The sequence below is a fragment of the Zonotrichia albicollis genome, chromosome 3, assembly GCF_047830755.1.
Source record: "Zonotrichia albicollis isolate bZonAlb1 chromosome 3, bZonAlb1.hap1, whole genome shotgun sequence".
NCBI classification, from domain to species: Eukaryota; Metazoa; Chordata; class Aves; order Passeriformes; family Passerellidae; genus Zonotrichia; species Zonotrichia albicollis.
The window spans coordinates 111,703,561-111,722,242 of NC_133821.1; the positions used below are offsets into that span (position 1 = coordinate 111,703,561).

Consider the following 18,682-nt stretch of genomic DNA (forward strand, 5'->3'; position numbering starts at 1 on the left):
ACTTCTATTGTAAACTCCTTGTTTCACGGTTTTTGTTTGTTTATTTCGTGGGTTTGTTTGTTTATTTTTGCATTCCTTTGTTTTTTTCTTCTCCTCCCTTACATCATTTTCCCCTACTCTCTACTGTCACTGTTTATGTTCCTGCTAAGAAATTTAGCTGGGTGTAGATGGTAGTGCATTCCTGCAAGTACCACTGTAAGTCTCAGTAAATCTGGAATCAGTGTCTCTAAAGGTTGTAAACCACAAGTGTAGGAAAATGAAATTAATCTTAACAGCACAGAGAAAGCCTCTGTCAGACCTGGGTCTGGAATGCAGGATTTACGTATTCTGGTCACATCACTGGACTGTGCTGCCTCTGTGTCTACTTGCTGTTTTGTCTGTCTGACCTTTTAATCTTTCTCATCTCATTGCTCTCCTAATTTGAGTCTTCTCAAACAGTCCAGGTTGCTTCAGGCCTGGGCGCTCTGGAGCTGCTTTGGTGAAGATGTGAATCTGGCTCTCCTTAGTGCTTTCCATCATGGTTGTAACGTAGGCAGGACACTGACTGCTCCTTCTGGGATCATAAATATGCTCAGTAATGATACCATGGGATATGGACGTGCAGCTTATTAAGAAAGACTTCAGAATGTATAACTGCTGATGTCTATGGAGAATAGGGTCTTCAGGATTATTTCTGATTTATGTAATTGTAGACATCATTATACTTAGAGACTGAATGTTTCCTAAAGTAGAGAAAGATTTTTTGACAGTTTGTGGAAAGCCCTGGTGTCTCTGACTGTACTGTACAAGTGATGTGGTGTAGTCAGTAGGGGATTATGTTAAATGGGAAATGCACATTTTGCTTCAATAGTCAAAGTGCAAGAGCACCTTATTCCACTGTAAGAAGACTGGCAATTGACAGCTTGCTAAAGGAGGTTTTCATATTTTTGAGATTTTAATAGTGATAAATACAATGATCCTGTATGCAGAATCCTTCTAGTTGTGAAACAGTTTGCCCACATAAAGGTGGTTAAAATTTATTTGTAAAATGGAAAAGCTGCTTAGCTCTGTAGAAAGTGGTGAGACCTGTGCTGGTTTGGAGTTAACACTGGAGAGGTTCAGCACTGGGACTGTTTCATTTCACTCAGTTTCCCATTAATAGCTGCTAGGGCTCAGCTTTTCATGTATATCTTTAAAGCATTTTGGTTAGCAAAAATGGGATGATATACAAGTTACTTCTCTCAGAAAACTCACTGGTGAATTTTACTGTAATTTAGTATTGTCTAATGGCCGCATTCAAAGTGAATTAAGTGAAAAATATACATTCTCAGTGTTCATACTCCACTTAGTCCCATTTTTGAGGTGAAGAGATCTGGAGGAACATGAGTAACTGATAAGTAGCCTAAGATTTCTTTATGAAGCTATGCTAAATTAATTAATCACTGGCTGCTTTACAACAACATCACATTATATTTTTGTGTCAGTTTAGTAAAGTCAGTTTTAAATCACAATCTAAGTCACACTGGCATATCTTATTTGCACGAAAGAGCCTGTGCATTTTTGTTCCTTTGCCTACTAGAACCAAGAGTTCTCTAGCCACTACTAACATGTCAAGCCTGAGAGGTGTTTTGTCCTTCAGCACTGTATTCTTTATTTCCATTTAGGTTTTGCTTCACTGTGTCTAACAAGGGTTTCCTCTGGTATTCCTGCTGAGTCAGTTCATTCCTATTTTTGCATTTTTAGAGTTGATTGTGCCTATGTAAATGTGGAACTTTGCCCTTTATTGATTGCATCCTCTCTATTCCAGACCCTTTGTGCAATTTGAAATTACTTTGAAAAGTGACCTCTCTCTAAAGAACTTGAAACTTTACCCATTCTGATGTTAGAAAGAGATTTCACAAGGGTCATGTCGGTTTACTTGATCCCAAGTGGGGCTGTTGAACAAAACTAGAGCCAGCATGTACATATATGGGAGCCTATCAGAAATTTCAGGATAGTTTGATAAAGAAACTTTCAGAGATAACTACTGAGCTATCGATTTTCTAAACCACTTGGGCACCCAGCTCACACCCATAGGCTGTAATTTCTTAGCTCATGTGTCAGTGTCAAAAGCCTTACTGAATTCCAGATGCATACACTGCTCTTCTTTTTGCCTACTGAGAGGTTTCCCTGTCAAAGAGTAATATTACATCAGACATAATTTTTGATATTTTTATCTTACTTTCATTCTTGTATTCTACTTTTGGCTGCTTAACCATTTATTTGTGGGTGGTAAGGGCAGGGTGGCAGTTTGGAATTCTTTTAGTTTTTCTTCTTTTCACCTTTTCAATGACAACCTTGACCTTCCTTTGCAGAATTTGTCAATTTTCTCAATTCTCAGCAAGTTTATAAATACAAACCTAAACAGATGTAGGGACATTGGTGAGCATTTTAATTGATAATATTTTCCAGAATGTCCTGACCTCCCCCTTATTTTCTGTGATGGGCTTTCTTTGGTATAACAAGACAAGGCAGGAAAATGAGCAGCTATATTGTCTTAGCTGGACCAAAAATCTCCTCCTCCTGGCCTCACACAGTGGCCAGAAGTGTAGGGCTAGGGAAGAGAAGGAAGGAAAACTGTCTCTCCTTGACTCCATATGATCCTTCAATATCTACATCATCCTTTTTCTGGATAAGATGGGGTTGGATAACAATGACCTAAGCTTGATTTCCTAAGTTCCATATTGAATGCTTGTGCTAGTTTCTGAAGGTAAAACAGTTATTTTGCTACAATGTAATTGTTGCTGGATAGTTAAATAATAAATGCTTATATCTTCATTAGAACTTTCTGGTAATTTTTCCTTAATGTTACCCTGTGGCTGCTGTAGCTGAAGTGTTCTTTTATTCTCAACTGTGGCATGGCTTTGGAAAGGGTTCCTGGCCTTGGGAGTTAAGCCAACTACTTATATATTGTGTGAGAATTGAATGACTGTAACATTATTTTGGGGATATGAACATGACTGATAAAAGATTTATCTAAAATGGTTAGGCAGCATTGTTTATATTTTAAATTAAAACCGTAAGCTGCTTTTAGGGAAGAGAGATGAAAGAAGGATGGCAGACTTTGATGAAAACAATAGGAGAGAAATATAAGGTGCAGGATACATTTGGTGCAGCTGGGTGAACATACTGAAGTCATGGTGCTTGGAGCTGGAGAGCTGTAAATTTGTGTAAGTTTTAGTCCATGAGATGTGAGTGTCAGTGTTACTTGTGTGTTTTATGAAGCTGATGACTGGGCAGATTAGGCTCTGCAAACACCTCACCAGGTCCAGGAATCCAACCCAATGCTTTATTTGCTTGTAGTTCATCTGTGAATGAAAGAAGAAAACAATATGATTCTATTTCAGCGTTGCTCACAGCAAGTCTGAGAGGTTCTGTTGTTACCCTTGGTTGCTTTAGTTTTCATTAAGAAGTGTTTCAAACACCACTGTCTTCTCTGGATGTGCTGGAAGTCTCCATGGAGAGCCAGCATGGGCAGGATGGGCAATATCCAGCTCTAGGCTGCAGGCTGGTATGATGCAGGAAATGCTTTGCACTTGTACTGAAGTGATGCATCTTCCTGAACATAATCCAAAGCAAAACAAAGTGACAGAAAGGATTTTTTCTTCCTTTGGCACTTTTGCTGTGATGCTTACTCTGACATTACCTTTCCAGTCATTCATGTGGCATCCCAGGAGAGGCAAGACATGAATTTCTAATACAAGCAATAAACAGGAGCTTTCGTTCTCCTCAACTAAATATGTAATTTAGTATTGCAGGGACAGAGGATATTTTTAAGAGGTAATTTTTGAGAGTCTTCTACACAATTTTTATGCCAAAACACTTCACTTAAGTAATTCTGTTACAGAGGGACATTAAGAAGCTCAGGCAAGACAGGCAAGACATCTCCTTGGGTTTGAAACAGCTTGGAAAGTAGGTGAGGGAGGGAGGTTTACAAAGGCTCTTCCAGATTCCATGAGCAGGGAAATGTTTTGCACTAGCAGTGCATTTGGATGGGCACAGCAGAGGCCTGTGCTGCTTCAGCCAAGAGCAGGAACATCCTCTAGGGAAGAGATGAAAGCAAGGGATGTGAAGGGATGTGTGCCATGGAGCTGTGCAGGCTCACAATGCTTTCTGATGCTCTGGCTCTGTCCTGCATGGGCACCACCCGTCATGTGGGCACCAGTGCCAGAACAAAATGTGGCCTCGTCTGAGTTGTGTGCAGATGAGGAATGTGTGTATTGCCCCATCATGTTGTTTATTCTGTTTAAATTTGTTAATGTGTAATAATGTGAGAATTTAGTGAGTTACCCCATTCCTCCCCACTTCCCTCTGCACTGAGGCTGCTGCTTGTATTGTTTCTTTTCTTCTTTTCCTTCTTTCTCTTTTAATGTTCACCAGAAATGTGGAATAAAGAAGTTTTACACTGCTGCAGCAAGTGTAGCATCTGCCATGTGAAATCTCTCCTTTTCCCTTTGAGTGAAAGCCTTAAGCAATACTTCTCCCAGACGGAGATTAAGGCCTTGGAATTCCTGTGTGGGGTGGACATTTGATTAACACAGGGTCCTTTTATTGTCACCCTGCCTTTCTGCTCTTCCTCATTAGAAATCAGTGACTCTTCCCTAATTCATTCATGGCACAGAGAAAAGAATGTCTAATTATACATATAAATAAAGAAAAAATATAGCATGCATTCAGCTAGTAAAATGAGCTATTTTCCCTCATGGGGAGGGGATTAGTCAGGGGGGCATTTGTCTCCTGCAGCTGCTGGTAGAAGCCTCTGACAGATGGCAGTGCAATATATATATATGTATATATATATATATATATATATATATATATATATATATATATATATGTATGCACATGCATGTACGTAGACACACAAGTAGGAGAACTAAACACAGTTGCTGTTCATAGGTAATTTTGTGTTATGTTTCTGTTTCAGTGAAGGTATGTGGTGGCCTGGAGTTGTGGAAGGTTTTGCCTTTGAAGGTTGGAAATAGTTTTGCTCCTGCAAGCTGCTGTTTCCGTTAGCACTTGACAGCACCATTGGATGGAGAGGATTTATTTGCTGGGGATTATCCAGGGAGGGGTGTGGGGGTGTGTTTTGGCCACAGCATGGTGCTCTGGGGACATAATCCTTCCCCTAAGCAGTTGCACAATTTACAGAATAGAAATGGATATGTTGATAGTTTGCTGTAACCCTTTTAGCCCTTATCTCCAAGGTTTTCTCCCTTTTTAGTGATGCAGTCCTTCCAGACACAGCCAGGGTGAACATGTGCATCAGTTCACCTGGGGTTAGAGTTCCCCAAGTGCTTTTCAGCTGTCCTCTCCCTGCTGCCTCCCAGCTGAGCAGCTGCAGCTCATGCCAGGGCTGGTATTTGGGGCTGCAGTTCCCTTCAGGCTGGCTGGGAGCATGAGCACAAGGTCTGTGGTGCAAAACCAAAGCAAAACCAAGCTCTCTTGGACTCATGCTTACCCTGTGCCAGGGCAGTGTGGAGGGACTGCTGATGCAGAGAGAGGTGGGAGCTGCCTGGGGGAGACATTTCAGGTCCAGCTGCTCCTGGAGGCGGTTTGATGGGGAGCAGAAGCTTTCTTCTGAAGTGGCAGGATGGTTGTGTGCTGAGTTGGTGGTGAGAGCAGTGTGGCCAGGGCTTGCCTTACCCCTGGAGCTTGGGGGTGCAGGGCTTGGAGCTGGCTGGAGCCTAGCTATAGGGATACATGCCAAAGGTGCCCAGAGCAGGGTTACCAGGCTCAGTGTGATAGGTGGTGGTACAGAACAGAAGGAGGAAGGAAAAATCACCTTAGGTATCTATAAACCATAATGCAAAATATAGAAAGTAATGTGAAAAAAACCATACATATATAAATATATTTCATGTGTATGTAAATGTGTCAAATATATATATGTATCAAATTGGTAAGGAAAGTTTTGCTTTGCTCACCTTCTTGGTCTCCATGCTCAGCCCTGGTGGTCTTTGTAGTTTTGTCATTCAGGTTTCTGACAGAAGTAAGGATCAAAACAAAAGCCCCTCAGCAACTGTGGTTCAAGATGAGTTCAGGTGAAATGAACATGACTGAGGCAGATGTACTTGCACAGGTGCTTTGTGAGTGCTTTCTCAGTGGGAGATGCTTGTCTGTCTACTGCTGTGGAGGTTCTGCCTTCAAAATGTACTGGATCCACTCCAAACCATAAGGTGGCCATGGCCAGACTCTGCCTTCCTTTATATTTCAGTTGGTTTTACTTCTGTTTTTAATGTTTCAGCATAGTAAAGTTTTTATTATCCCCGCACCTCCCTGAAAAGCTTATTCTACTGCTATGTAAATTGACCTGGTTAATAACTCAGTTTCAGTATTAACTTTTTTAATGCATTGTCACATGGCTACCTAAAACTGTCAACTTTCTTTGGTAATGGTGATCAAGAACCCAAAACTAAGACCTCATAGAGAGGGTGTTTCCACACACACCTGTTCACTTTGTTTGTGGAGGCACAGAATGAGCTTCATTCTTGCAGCTCTGGCAAATGAGCTGTGACACACTCTTACTGCTGCTGCTGCAGGTAATCAGCTAGAGGTTACTTTCCTGAATGAAATACATTTAAATGGCAGGGAAGGAGAAGACTCTGGTTTATTTTGATTGCCTTTCCCCATGATGTTTGAATACTGCAGTATGTAATATGAACAGTTATATACTAAGATTTTTTTTTCTCCATACAATACCATAAATCAAGAGAGAGTTTTAAAAAACCCAAATTGCTTTTCTTGACTTTGCCTTTTCCCCTGAAGAGCCCAGGAGCTTAGATCTGAATGCTTCAAATGAACATATTGTTCTATTTATGCTGAATAAAACTATAGATTTTTATGTTGGATAATGCATTTCTGAGGCAAATACCATCACCTGAATGTACAAAACATTTAGTCAGCCCTCTTTGTTTATGTTTTCTTTCCCAGATCAGTGGTAAAGGAATAGTTATAAAACTGCTCATCAGAGGTTTTGATAAACATTTTTGTATAGCTGCAGAGTGATTAAGATGTAATAACATGTTTGAGATATGTTTGAGGAATTAAGCATTTAGTAACTTAGTACTATACTAGCTGTTACAGAACAGTGTAGGTTTCTTCTCCTTACCAAAGAGGTGATAAATTAGGGTGTTTTACTGTGCCAGTCCATCCTTTTTCTTAGGTTCAGCTTCTTTTAAATTGACAAGAATGGGAAAATAAATATGACAATATAATTGCTTGTATTGGTAATTGGTATAATTGCTCAAAATTTCTTCATTCAGAGTGTATGAATATAAATTGGGGGCACAGGGGTGAATTTGGAAAAACAGAACACAAATTTACACTGTAATCTGTTTGTAACAGGCTCAAATGATACCAGTTTAAAAAGGGAGAGAGCCTTTGAAGGAGCTGAGGCAGCAATGGAAGCACTTGCTCGCTGGCTGGCCTGTGCATGCAGGCGTGTGTGGCTGCTTGTTTTTCAGACAATTGTGCCAGCGCTGTAAGAGCTCTTGTTTGGCACAGCACCACTTGAGTGCCCTGAGACTGGGCTGCTTGTTTCATCCCAGCATCTGGTGAGATTAAGTATTACTGCTGCTGTTTAATGAACAGTGTGCGGATGTGCATGAGTATTTGGGGTTGTTTTTGTTTCCTCCGGTTCGTAGCCGACAAAGCTGTAGGGATGAACAAAGCCTTCCAGGCTGCCTACTACATAGATTAATTTACAGCTGCCAGTTTATATTAGTTGTTCTATTTATTCTGCTTCGGTGCTTTTTTGAGGAAAGGAGTATTTCTTAGTCAATTGTCTGGCAAAGAGAAAGGAATTCAAGAAATGTGAAGCAAACAAATTTGCAGTAATTAGACAAGCTTTTGGCAGATGAACTGTTTGCTCGCTTTTCTTATGATATTATGTTGTTGCACAGAAGGACTGAAGTTTGAAAACAGAATTTAAGTTGACGTCTGAACTTTGTCTTTACTCTCCTGTTCTCTGCGTTGGTGATGCTGAGCCTTGATGAATGGCAGCTTTAACCACGTCTCTTGTCTGCCTGTTTAGTGTAGCCCTGCGGGAGGTTTTGACAGGCACAGCAGCTTATGTCTCTTGTCTCTGCAGCTTTTATGATGCTGTAGATTTATCAGGAATGCTTTTTATTTGTGTTTCCCTGTAACTCTCCTTCTCTCTGTCTCTACACCGAGTCCTGCTGCTGTGTGCTGCCCACCTGATGCAGCCAGGACTGCTGACTCTTTCTGCTGCAGATATCCAAAGCTGTGCACAACCCTGCACACCCTGAGAGGCAGCTCTGTGCATTAGGTGGTTATCAGTGAGGGCACAAAGTAAATAGCTGAGAGTTTATCCAAGAGCCTTATGGAAATTTCTGAATATTGATAAGGCAGACTGACTTATCTTGTCGGTCTTCTAAAACAATTGCTTTGAAAAACTCAAGTAGTTCAGAAGGGGATTAGTTGGTTTACTCAGAGCAGGATCAGGCACACTGGGGCATGTGCTCTTCTTCCCCAGCCTCAGTGGAGCCAGTAATTTGTTGCCCAAATTACGGAGCATAAGATCAGACTGGGCTAAATATAATCTGGAATGATCCTGCACAGGTCATTCTCCCTCTTCCCTCTGCTGGGTGGCAGGGTGGGGAAGAATGCATTGGGGGCCTCTTTGGAAATCAAGTGGTAGCTGGGAAGACATGAGACACCCCAGGTGCTGAGAAGAGACCTTCAGGAACAGGAGCTGCTGTCTCAGGACCCCACAGCGTCAGGGGAGCCCGTTCTCCACCGAGGTGTCCCTGATGGACTGTCAGCTCTGAGGGAAGGCAAGGAAGTGAAGTCTCTGTAATTCACTCATAAACCTTGGCAGGTAGCAATTAGAGTATCTTGTGTACTTGGATGAAAGTGTCTAATGAGAGATCTGTCATGCAGAGATAGATACAGAGGCATATGTACATATTTATTTTTTTCTCCTGTTTTTTTTCTCCTCCTCAGAAGGTGGTTTTGCCTGACTGTTTTGCTCTGTAGTCGGTGATTAGCAGCAGGCATGACACTGATGCTGTGATCTTTGCTTTCTTCTGTCTTGACTGGGCTTTGGAGCTTGCAGGTGCCTCTGACGATGGTGCAGGTGTTTGCTGTGCAATGTGCAGCTTCATTTGAGACATGCTTTCTACTACTCTTTTGATCTTTATCCTTTTGAAGGTCTTTGAACTGATTTGGAAATACCCTTTAATGAATGGGGTTTTTTTAACTGTTTCGTGTCAGATATTTCAAGTATATGTGTGCTCCATTAATATGAATTTTATTTGTTGACTGTATCAAAAGTTATTTGATATGTCCTATGTGAAAGATGTCAAAACCTTATTAGCTAATCATGTTGTTTTTAAGATTGTGTAGCAAAGTGGAGCTGGTACCGAATTTCTTCAAAGTATACTTTGACATGCAGTGGGTACTTAGAGTTAAAAATAAAAAAAACCCCAAAATCTTCTAAATGCACCAAACCCCAAAACACCTAGTGAATTATCAGAAAGAAAAATATTATATGTGAGGGTTTTTTTTTGTTGTAACCAATCTTTAAAGTTTAATAATTAATAAAACTATTCTAAACCCACTATTTTTCATAATTTTAATGGAAGAATCATTCCCTCTAAAAACAGCTCTGCACAATATTGAGAAGTAGCAGTTGTATTGTATAAAAAATACACCAAACAATTCACTGTTTTCTAATACTTTTCTTTGTTCTGAATACACATATGTGAAAATATAGTACTTTTTGGTTACAAAGTAGAAATGTCAATTTTTAGTTTTATACTTTGTTGCAAGTGATTGTGTCTTTATTACCAGACATGCTAAGCTTTCACATTCTTAATATTACATGTAAAATTAGTTCTTAAAATTAAATCAATTCCTCCCAGTGCCTCACTTGCCAGTTAAGTCTGCTGCTCAAAAAAAGCTGTTAAGGAATCTTTTTGGACATAAAATCTCAGGGCGTGTTGGGTCATTTTCAGAAAGGGTGAAGCTGAGTGAAATGTTTTTTTCTTTTTTCTGTTGCAGTTGTGGGCGATTTTATTCCTGGGTTGAAATGGCAAAACATCAGCCTAGCCACGTGCCCATTTAGCTGCTGGTAGGGATTAGATGTTCAGAGTTATTTGCTCTGTGGCTGGGGTGGGTTTACAAGTGTGCTGCTTGGCTTTGGTCACATCCAGCTCCTCTGCCATGGGCTGCAGCTGGTGGCAGCCTGGGTAGCTGTTGGCTGCTGCTCTTCTCCCTCTTAGTGAGATAAGAGCCCAAACATGGGATACTCTTATGTAATACTTTCAGGCAGTATTTTCCTTCTTGGTTTTGATACAAACAAGATGACCAATCAAATGGTTTTTACCTTAATTTGTGAAAAATATATGGCAAATTAAATTGCTTTGCTGTAGAATCACTGGCTTTTGTTTATGGAGTCACTTTCAGAAATTCTGTACGGTTCTCTTTTGTCAAAGAAATTTTATTTCTTGTTTTTTATCATATGCATTGTTTTATGTTACAGCTGAATAAAGAATCAAATTTCTTCATTACTACATGCCGTACAGCAATCCTGAGTAGATGAGAGAACTAGAGTATATTTCAGTACCTGGCTTCTTCATTCCCTGTAGTTTGTGCTGCTTTGGTGGGCTTCTAAAATCATTGTACTTGTTTTGATTGCTATCAGAAGTCAAAAAGTCTGACAAAACTGCAGAGATACTTGTTTGTTTTACTTTCTCTTTCATTATGCAAAAACATTTATCTGTTTTTTTCTATTACACCACCTAAGTCAACAGAAGCTTCATCCTTGTCTGTGTGTGAAAGGGAAATTGCCTCCTGTGCAGATGAGCAGGGAGCAGGAATCAGACAGTATCTCTGTTAAGCTTCTTTAAACATTTACTAAGAGTTTTAGAGTAAAACCTTTGACAAATGTTGTGGTTAAAGACTTTCACATCAAATGATGATATGGGTTTCCTGGTTTTCTTTCATGTGCACAAATGACTTAACAAAAATAATGGCTGTTGACTGTATTATAGAAATATATTTTCAGAGTGTGCATCATTAATAAGACCTTGAAAATAATTGCTATGTATAAAACTCACAAAATCCCACAGAAAGACTTTAAATTACATATGTTATTTTCTTTTGAACGTTTTCTTTTCAACTCTTGATTTGCCTTCTTTTTTTCTTTTCTTTCCTTCTGCTGTTTCGATTGGAGCTTACTCTTAAGAGCACAAATAAAGCAGAAAGTACTTGGGATATTTTTAGGGTTGTTTTTTTCAGATATCCAGGTTGTAGCTATCCAGTTGTGTTAGCTGATTTTGAACCTTTTGCCCTTTTTATTTGTGCCACAGATGGGAAGCAGGCAGTGTGCTGAGCAGGTAGGCAGTCACCAGCACAGCGGGTGTGCCTTCTGACAGACCTGCCTTGCCTGTCCAGATGTGTCTGTGCATCTGTTGGATTCTTATGGAAAGGCTGGAAATGGTCAGGAGAGGCAGTGCAGTGAATCCCATATTTGGGATGTCAGTATCCAAAACTGAAATGGGACTAATCCCTCACAAACATACACGAAAAGTATGCTTTTTAGTTTAAATTAGGTGAGGAAAAGTAGTTCCTGTATTTACTGATATATTTTAAACATGATGATTTGGAATGAATGTGAGAAAGTTAACAGGTCACTTTGCCAAGTCTTTCAGGTGTTAGTTGAAACATCAGACTATTCAAATTTGGACATTTGACTCTTAAACCAGCCTGTCTGCCGGAGACTCTCTTTTAGGGAATGGCAAGAGACGTTTTTGTCCAAAGGGATGTTATGAATCTCCAAATAACGCGCCTAGTGTGGACTGCCTTCTGTTTCTTTCTCCATAAGATGCTCTGCAGTCATTGAAGAGAATTGGTCTGGGCTACCTGTGGATGTGTATCCCTAGCTCCTTGTGCTTTCTGAAGGGTGGTGGTGTGTGGCCAGCAGATTCTTCTACAGGAAAAATCTAACAGCCTGTTCATTTGTTTGAATTAATTCCTACATATGGTGATCCTAAAACTCCCCATCTTTAGAGAAAGCTGAGTAAGTGACATTTCATAGGCTGTCCATTCTGTTATCTAAAGAGCTCTTCTGTTTTCATGTGGAGGCCATCTCATTCCCATTGTCACAGTGCTCCAGAGCCTTGTTCATCTTTGCCTCTCTTTTTGCCCCCTTTGGATGGAGGGTCATAAATCTCTTTGAAACACCCAGCTAAAATGTCAGGGTACTTAATGAATCAGTGACACAGCTACTTGTGCTCATCATGAAACTTCTAAACAGAAAACAGATAAACAGCCAGTAAGTTCATAAATATAAAGGTTTGTTTTCCTGCATGAACCATAACAATTCCGTGGTGCCTGTGCCTTGCAGCCTGTCACAGTATCTGGTTTTAATGTGTGTGCCCTGCAGTGTCTTTGCAGGTAGCTGAATTGTCCTTCCTTGGGCATCCCTAACTTTTAATGAAGTTCTATCTGCCTAATCTTCCCCTCTACTCTTTGTTCCCTTTCTCATTTGATTTTCTTCTGAAAAGCAGTAAAGAAACTAACAAAAGAGAGGGAAGTAAGGTATAATGGAGAAATGCCATAGTTCAGTTGAACCTGTGCTTGAATTAAGAACTGCTCCTTTTACAATTCATATTTTGGAGTTGTATTGCAGGGTGAAAATCTCTGTTTGCCTCAAAGAGTCTACATGGATTTTATTAACAAGCATTACACCTAGCAGAAAGAATTCTTCAACATGGTGTGTTATAGATTGAGATCCATGGACTAAATATTCCAAGATCCAAAAAATAGCCTAAAGATTTAAAACTGTTTGTAAATATGAACAATAACAAGCCTTGTAACTCTCTGGGTATCAGGAGTTGGAGTGAAATAATCAAAGTTAACAGCAAATTCCCTGTGATATAATAGGGTCAAGGATCATACTTATATTCTACTTAAGGTTTTGCATATCTGAGGTTAGAAATAGTGAAGGTGGTACCAGAAATAGCTTTGCTGCTTTAATGACAGCAAAATGAATGGTGATTAAAAGGTGCTGGGAGTCCTGTAACCTCAGATGGGAGCTAAGGGCTATAATAACAGTTCAGAAGACAGTCTAGAAACAATTTTTAGCTCTTTCTTTAAGAAGATGGAGGCCTTGACATAGCAAAATATTTTCTCTAAAGGATGGCCAGGCTGTTGTTGGACATGGGGTTTGTGCAATCTAAGCAGAGGTGTGTGAAAATTAGAGGTGATGTTCCTTTGTGGTCAGAGGAAGAGGCCAGAAAGCAGCTGGGGCACTCCTGTGCCTGCATTACAGTTGTTTGCCTTTCTCCATCCATGGTAGAAGGGAACGTAACCAATGTAAATCAAAACTTTTTCAATATTTAAGTTATCCAGCACAGTGTATCCAGCATGGTGACTACTGCAAAGCTTTGTGAGGGACTTGTGGGCTCCTGTTAAGAGAAAGAAATTGAAAGAATGAGTAATGTATTGCCTGTAAATAGTGTAAAATAATGAGTGGGAGGAGCAGGGAATTGCAGAGAATTGGCTCCAGGGTTTTGTCTTTCCCTTCCCCCTTGCTCCTGCGTGGATCAATAGAAAGGGAGAGCAGTTGTGTAATGGCTTTTTTGCCCATCGCTGTGTGCTGTTGGTTTGACACATGCAATTTACTTGGAAAAGCTTAAGTAGCCTTAATAACAGAAAGTCCCAGCAGAGCTGACACTAATGGTCTCCCCCGTTGTCAGTCTCAACAGAGAGATTAAGAGCTGAATGAACAAAGAGGCCCAATTACTATCTCCCGCTCTGGACGTGGCCCATGAAAGCAGGTGTGAGCTGTGGCCGTGGCTTTGCACAGACTCTGCCATGGCCTGGTGTGAGGGGGCTGTTTCTGTGCTCTCGGGTTACTGCCATCGCTGAGGGCTGCTGCAGCATCACCCGGCCCAGCTTGTTTGCACTAACAGTGAAGCCCAGTCATGCCCTGATGATGCCCATTACAGAGCACTCTTCAGACACTCACCATCCAATACGCTGGGCTAAACCCAGCCCAGCTGAATCTACCATTTTTTCTACTTGGACAAATCATCAAATCATTTCGCAGACAAATCATCTTTTCTTGGCCCAAGCTCTCAGGGAGGTGGCACAGTGCAGCTCTGCAGGGTGTGCAGCCACAGACAGACGTGTCCCCACTGGACTGGACTTGCAGAAAGGTCCCAAAGAATACAGAATATTGTTTCTGCTTTCATCCAGAGCTTGGAGCAACTTGGTTAATAACAAAATATGAGCACCGTCTGTGAATGGCTGCACACTACCATTTATGAGTGCTGTTCCTCAAATATATTATAAAGCACAGTGCCAGCTCTCTTTTGCCTCCCTTCACTAGGACAGGTTTGTACAATCAATCCAATATTCAGTTTTAAAAAATTGCTGCTGCATGTGCTATAATTTTGTGTCTGTTTTTTATGGCTGATGTGTGGAAGGCTTTAATTGCAGCTCATTTCTCACTAAGACTGGTCTTTTTTCAGGAATTTTTATCTTCTTCTGTTTCTCTAGCTTGGCAGACCAAAGATTTCTCACCATTAGGAAATAAAACAAATGTGTTTCAAGAGGATGGTGATGGTTTAATTTTGAAAAATATGTACCCCACCTTATCCAGTCTCAGTATTGAGGAAAAACATCATCTTTCAGTGAACAGCTGATATTTAAAGATGCTATCCTGTTGACAAACTGTTAAACCAAATCTGTCTTCCTGGGATTTAAAAGATTAAGACCTAAATAATACTTACAGCATCAGTATCAACATTGTCTAGCCTTGCCAGTCTTTGCTTTATAGCTCATTGTATTTTCCAACATCACTTAAAATACCAGGTACACCAGGTGAATGGTGGAGCAAAACATATTTGTATTTCAAAAGTAGTGAAATAGGTGCTTTGCATTTAATTAATTGAATATAAGTATATGAACATTTAATTGATGTATATGAACATATTGATGGTTCTAGAGAGGAACAACTGCTCTTGTTCAATATAATAACTAATATTTATGCTGCTAAAATATACTTAATATGCATGAAAAATAATGGGTTTGGCTAAAACCAGGTTAGTACAGCTTTGTGTGTTTTTCATACAGCATAAAAAGGAGCACTGCACATCAAATGAATGCAATATTTAATTGAAAGTGAAATGCTTAACACTCATAGCAGCAGTTCAAAGATGAGGACAGCTTTATTAATGTTTTAGAGTCACGCTTTCTTAAAATTGAATTCTTGTCTTACTGTGATAATTAAAGTTTTGCTGTTGATCTCCAGTGATTAAATTGGCTCCCTTATATATCACAGTTACACTGTTGGTTTTTTAAGTGATTTGCATACATTAGAAATTGCAGGGAGGAGAAAAAAAGTATTAACAATCTTTATTAACAAAGACTTGCATGACTGATGAAAATAGAGGCGTATATAAATTTTCTATTCCCACCAAAACACAATTTGAAATACCTCCTCCTTAATGGACTGGAGTGCATTTTGGGAAATACCTGTGTATTTCTTAAATCATATGCACTAAGCAAATACGACAGTTTATAAAGTAGTAATTTATTATAAATATTTACTCTACAACCCCAGTGAGGTTTTTGACAGCATGGGCTTGTCCCTGGGAGATTCCCTTTTTTCTTCCTCCAGTTCTCTCTCAGCAATTGTTTTGAAGAGAATACTGGCAAAAGAAGCTTTTTCATTGTTTGTACTCTCTTCTCCTTTCTTAGAAGCCTTTCATTCTTCAGCAAAGGCAGAAGTTCTTTGCCTGCCCTCCTTTGCTAACCCTTCCACTTGCCCTGATGATCATGTACAATCTCAGACCATTTCTTTGCTTTTTCAGCTCTTCTCTTAGTGTCCACCCTCACGTCTCATTCCTCTGGTTTTGCAAGCAGCATCTGAACCTCTTCCACCGTGAAAAAAGACCAGACCATCACCAGTTACATTTGCTCTTCTAGATACCTTCTGCAATTCTCTTCTCCCCTTTATTGCTCAATGTGCTGTCAGTGGTTGTTGGTGGTACAGTGGCTTTTCCAGTCCAGCTTTGCACATTTCATTCTGGGCACAGCCTTTCCTGACCTCTCCCTCCTCAAAGGAGACAGTGTGTGCTTCCTCCTCAGCCTCACATCAGCGGCCATCTCTCTGCAGTCCCTGATGTTCTTGAAATCCTGCCCGTGCTTTTGTTCTCTGATCTCATACAAGATGTTGGGTAGCATGCCTCGGCTCTTAAACTGCTCGTGGCATTGCTGCTGGGTCCCTCCTACTCTGTCTGCCACTCTATCCAATTGCTGCTGCTTGATTTCCTCACAAATACAGAACAGGGATCTATTTCACCTTTTGGACCCTTTTCTTTGAACTGAGTTTCAGATTGTTAGTAGTCTTTAACAAGTAATATGTAAATTAGCAGCATGTTATGTTAATTTCATACTGTAGATGCTATTTGCCAGATAGAATATTTGTATTGCTGTGGAGTTACTTCTGCTAGCCTGCAGTTTTCAAAGAGTATAGATAAGAGATAAGATAACCAAGTGGAATCACACTAGCTGTGTTCCCAGTGAACCTGCTGAGGTGAACAGAATGACACACTAATCAAATTATCTTGAATTAGGCTTAATTATGTTTTTGCATGAATGTTTCTGGTTTGTTTATGTTTTTTTGGTTTTTTTTTTTTTTTTTTTTTTTTAAAAAAGGAACCTTCTGTTTTTCCAGTTTGTACATGAAATTTTAAGAGCACATAACCTGAGGAACTTGTACCACCTCTGAGACATTTTAGGAACCTGTCTTCAGAGTACACCATTTATTCCTAAACTGCAGTAGCATATAAGTTCATCCAAGTTGTAAGAAGGGATGAGCCTGTCCAAGTTCCGTTTCTTGATTTTTACTTTAGGCTATGTCTTTTTGCACATCATCTTGAATGTGACTGTTGATAGTCTACCTGTAGTTTAAATGCAGTTTATTTATTTGGTTCTTTATATTTCAATTGGTATTTCCAATTAAAATGAAACAGCAAGGTGTGTTCACAAGACAGTGACATTGTCATTGACAACTTAGTCAGCAAAACAGTACCAGAAGGTCAAGTCACAGACATAACTAGTGCTTAGTTTTCCAATGCCTTTATGCTTTTGTACTTAAACATATCTGCTGATCTGAATGTATTAGGAAAAAGGATAGCAAAAGCAGCTAAATTATGTAGTAATTTTAATTAGTAGGAAAGAGGGATGGTAAGGTCTTCCAACAGCATTTTCTAATTGAAGTCACTGAACTGGCATTTCAGCAATGATTTCTGCTTCAGAGATCAAGAGAGATTATTTATCCTTAGCAGTTTTCAGCTCTCAAAAGTTCATGCAGGCCAAGTGACTTCCATCATTCATGAACACTGTTGTGAACTTGTCCCTTTCCTGATTTTATTGATTTGTCACGTGATTTCTGGGGAGAAATTAAATTCTCTGTTACATTTTCCTCATCCTTACAAAACAGTGAGGGTTGCACAGTTTTATTTTCAGAGGTCAGATAGTGGGAACCAAACTGGAGAGCTGTGGCTGGAACTTGTTTATAATGGGAAGTAGGTGTATAAACCTCAGGAGGAAAAGCCTGGGTTTGCCCAGGTGTGCAGGCAGCTGAGTGCTGCAGAAAACACTGGTATTAAATTTCTGTGTTCTCACTCTGCTGTGAGTCTCGGTTTATGATGTGTTTCTCCTCACCCAGGAGCAGCGTACAGAGACTTGCTGTTGTTGCCAACACTGGAAAGACTGAAGCTGGCATCCCCATAGTCCTTCTCCAGAGGTTGCCTTGCAAGACACAGCTATAAAATGTTCATCAGAAAAAATTGAACCGTAGATCCTTAAGAGTGAGTAAAAAACAAATGTGACCTTTCCGAATTTTTGTCTAAAATGTATAAAAATAATGCCCTGGATTTTGCATTTTAGAAATGCATTCCAGTTCCTGGGTAACTAGGAACTGTGAAGAGCTTGGACTGAACCTATGGCACTGGGTTATGGTATTTACATTGCACTGCTGTGTTCTTTGGGGTGTGTAGTTCCTTGCTTCCTCTGCTGTCCTTGTACGCCTCTGTTGAGCTCCATTTTTGAGGACCAGAGGCTTGAGGAGTGTCAAAGGTTGAAATGGGATTTCCCTGAGCAGAAGGCTAGCTTAGCTAGCTTGAGTTCTTCAAGATAAAGACTGTCCCCCTAGGAAGCCCCATTCTCTGCACAAGGAGGGGTTTCCATGCACTAAAGTGTTCCATTGTTTCTGGAAAACAAGGCACTCTCAGTGCTGGAGGACTAGCTGCTCTTGTGGGATCACTGACTAGGGCTTAGAAAATTAGACCTGAGAGTGTGATGCAATTTCTGAAGTCCATGCAGAAGATAAGTCATTACTCAGATTTGCTGGTACTTTCTGCACTGGTTCAGTTTTGCATTTATTTTCCAATCTGAGTGTTTTCCTATGGTAAGTTAGAGTGCTTGCTCCACATGGTTACTCCTGCTCTTTGGTCCCACTGTCCTCAGCTTCCAGAAAGGACACCTCTGATTGAAGAGGTGAGTTATTTGAGAACTGTTACCTGTCAGTGTCCAAGGTGAGTCTTTTCCCTCAAAAGCATCCCTCATTATCATGCTATCACCAGTGCACCTTCTGGTCTCACCAGAGATTTTTCCATTGAGA

At 40.2% G+C, this 18,682-nt stretch overlaps 1 protein-coding gene across 5 annotated transcripts in view; it reads left to right on the forward strand.

Moving 5' to 3' along the window:
* The window catches only part of ANKRD6 (ankyrin repeat domain 6), an 89,151-nt gene that overhangs the window by 23,202 nt on the left and 47,267 nt on the right, over positions 1-18,682 (forward strand). For 4 of the 5 annotated variants that reach the window (XM_074538511.1, XM_074538510.1, XM_074538516.1 and 1 more), the window contains exon 3: positions 17,729-17,870. The exons of the other annotated variant lie outside the window; for it this stretch is intronic. The gene's annotated coding sequence lies outside the window, so the exon portion shown is untranslated. The remainder of the gene's footprint in view (positions 1-17,728; positions 17,871-18,682) is intronic. 5 annotated transcript variants of the gene reach the window in all.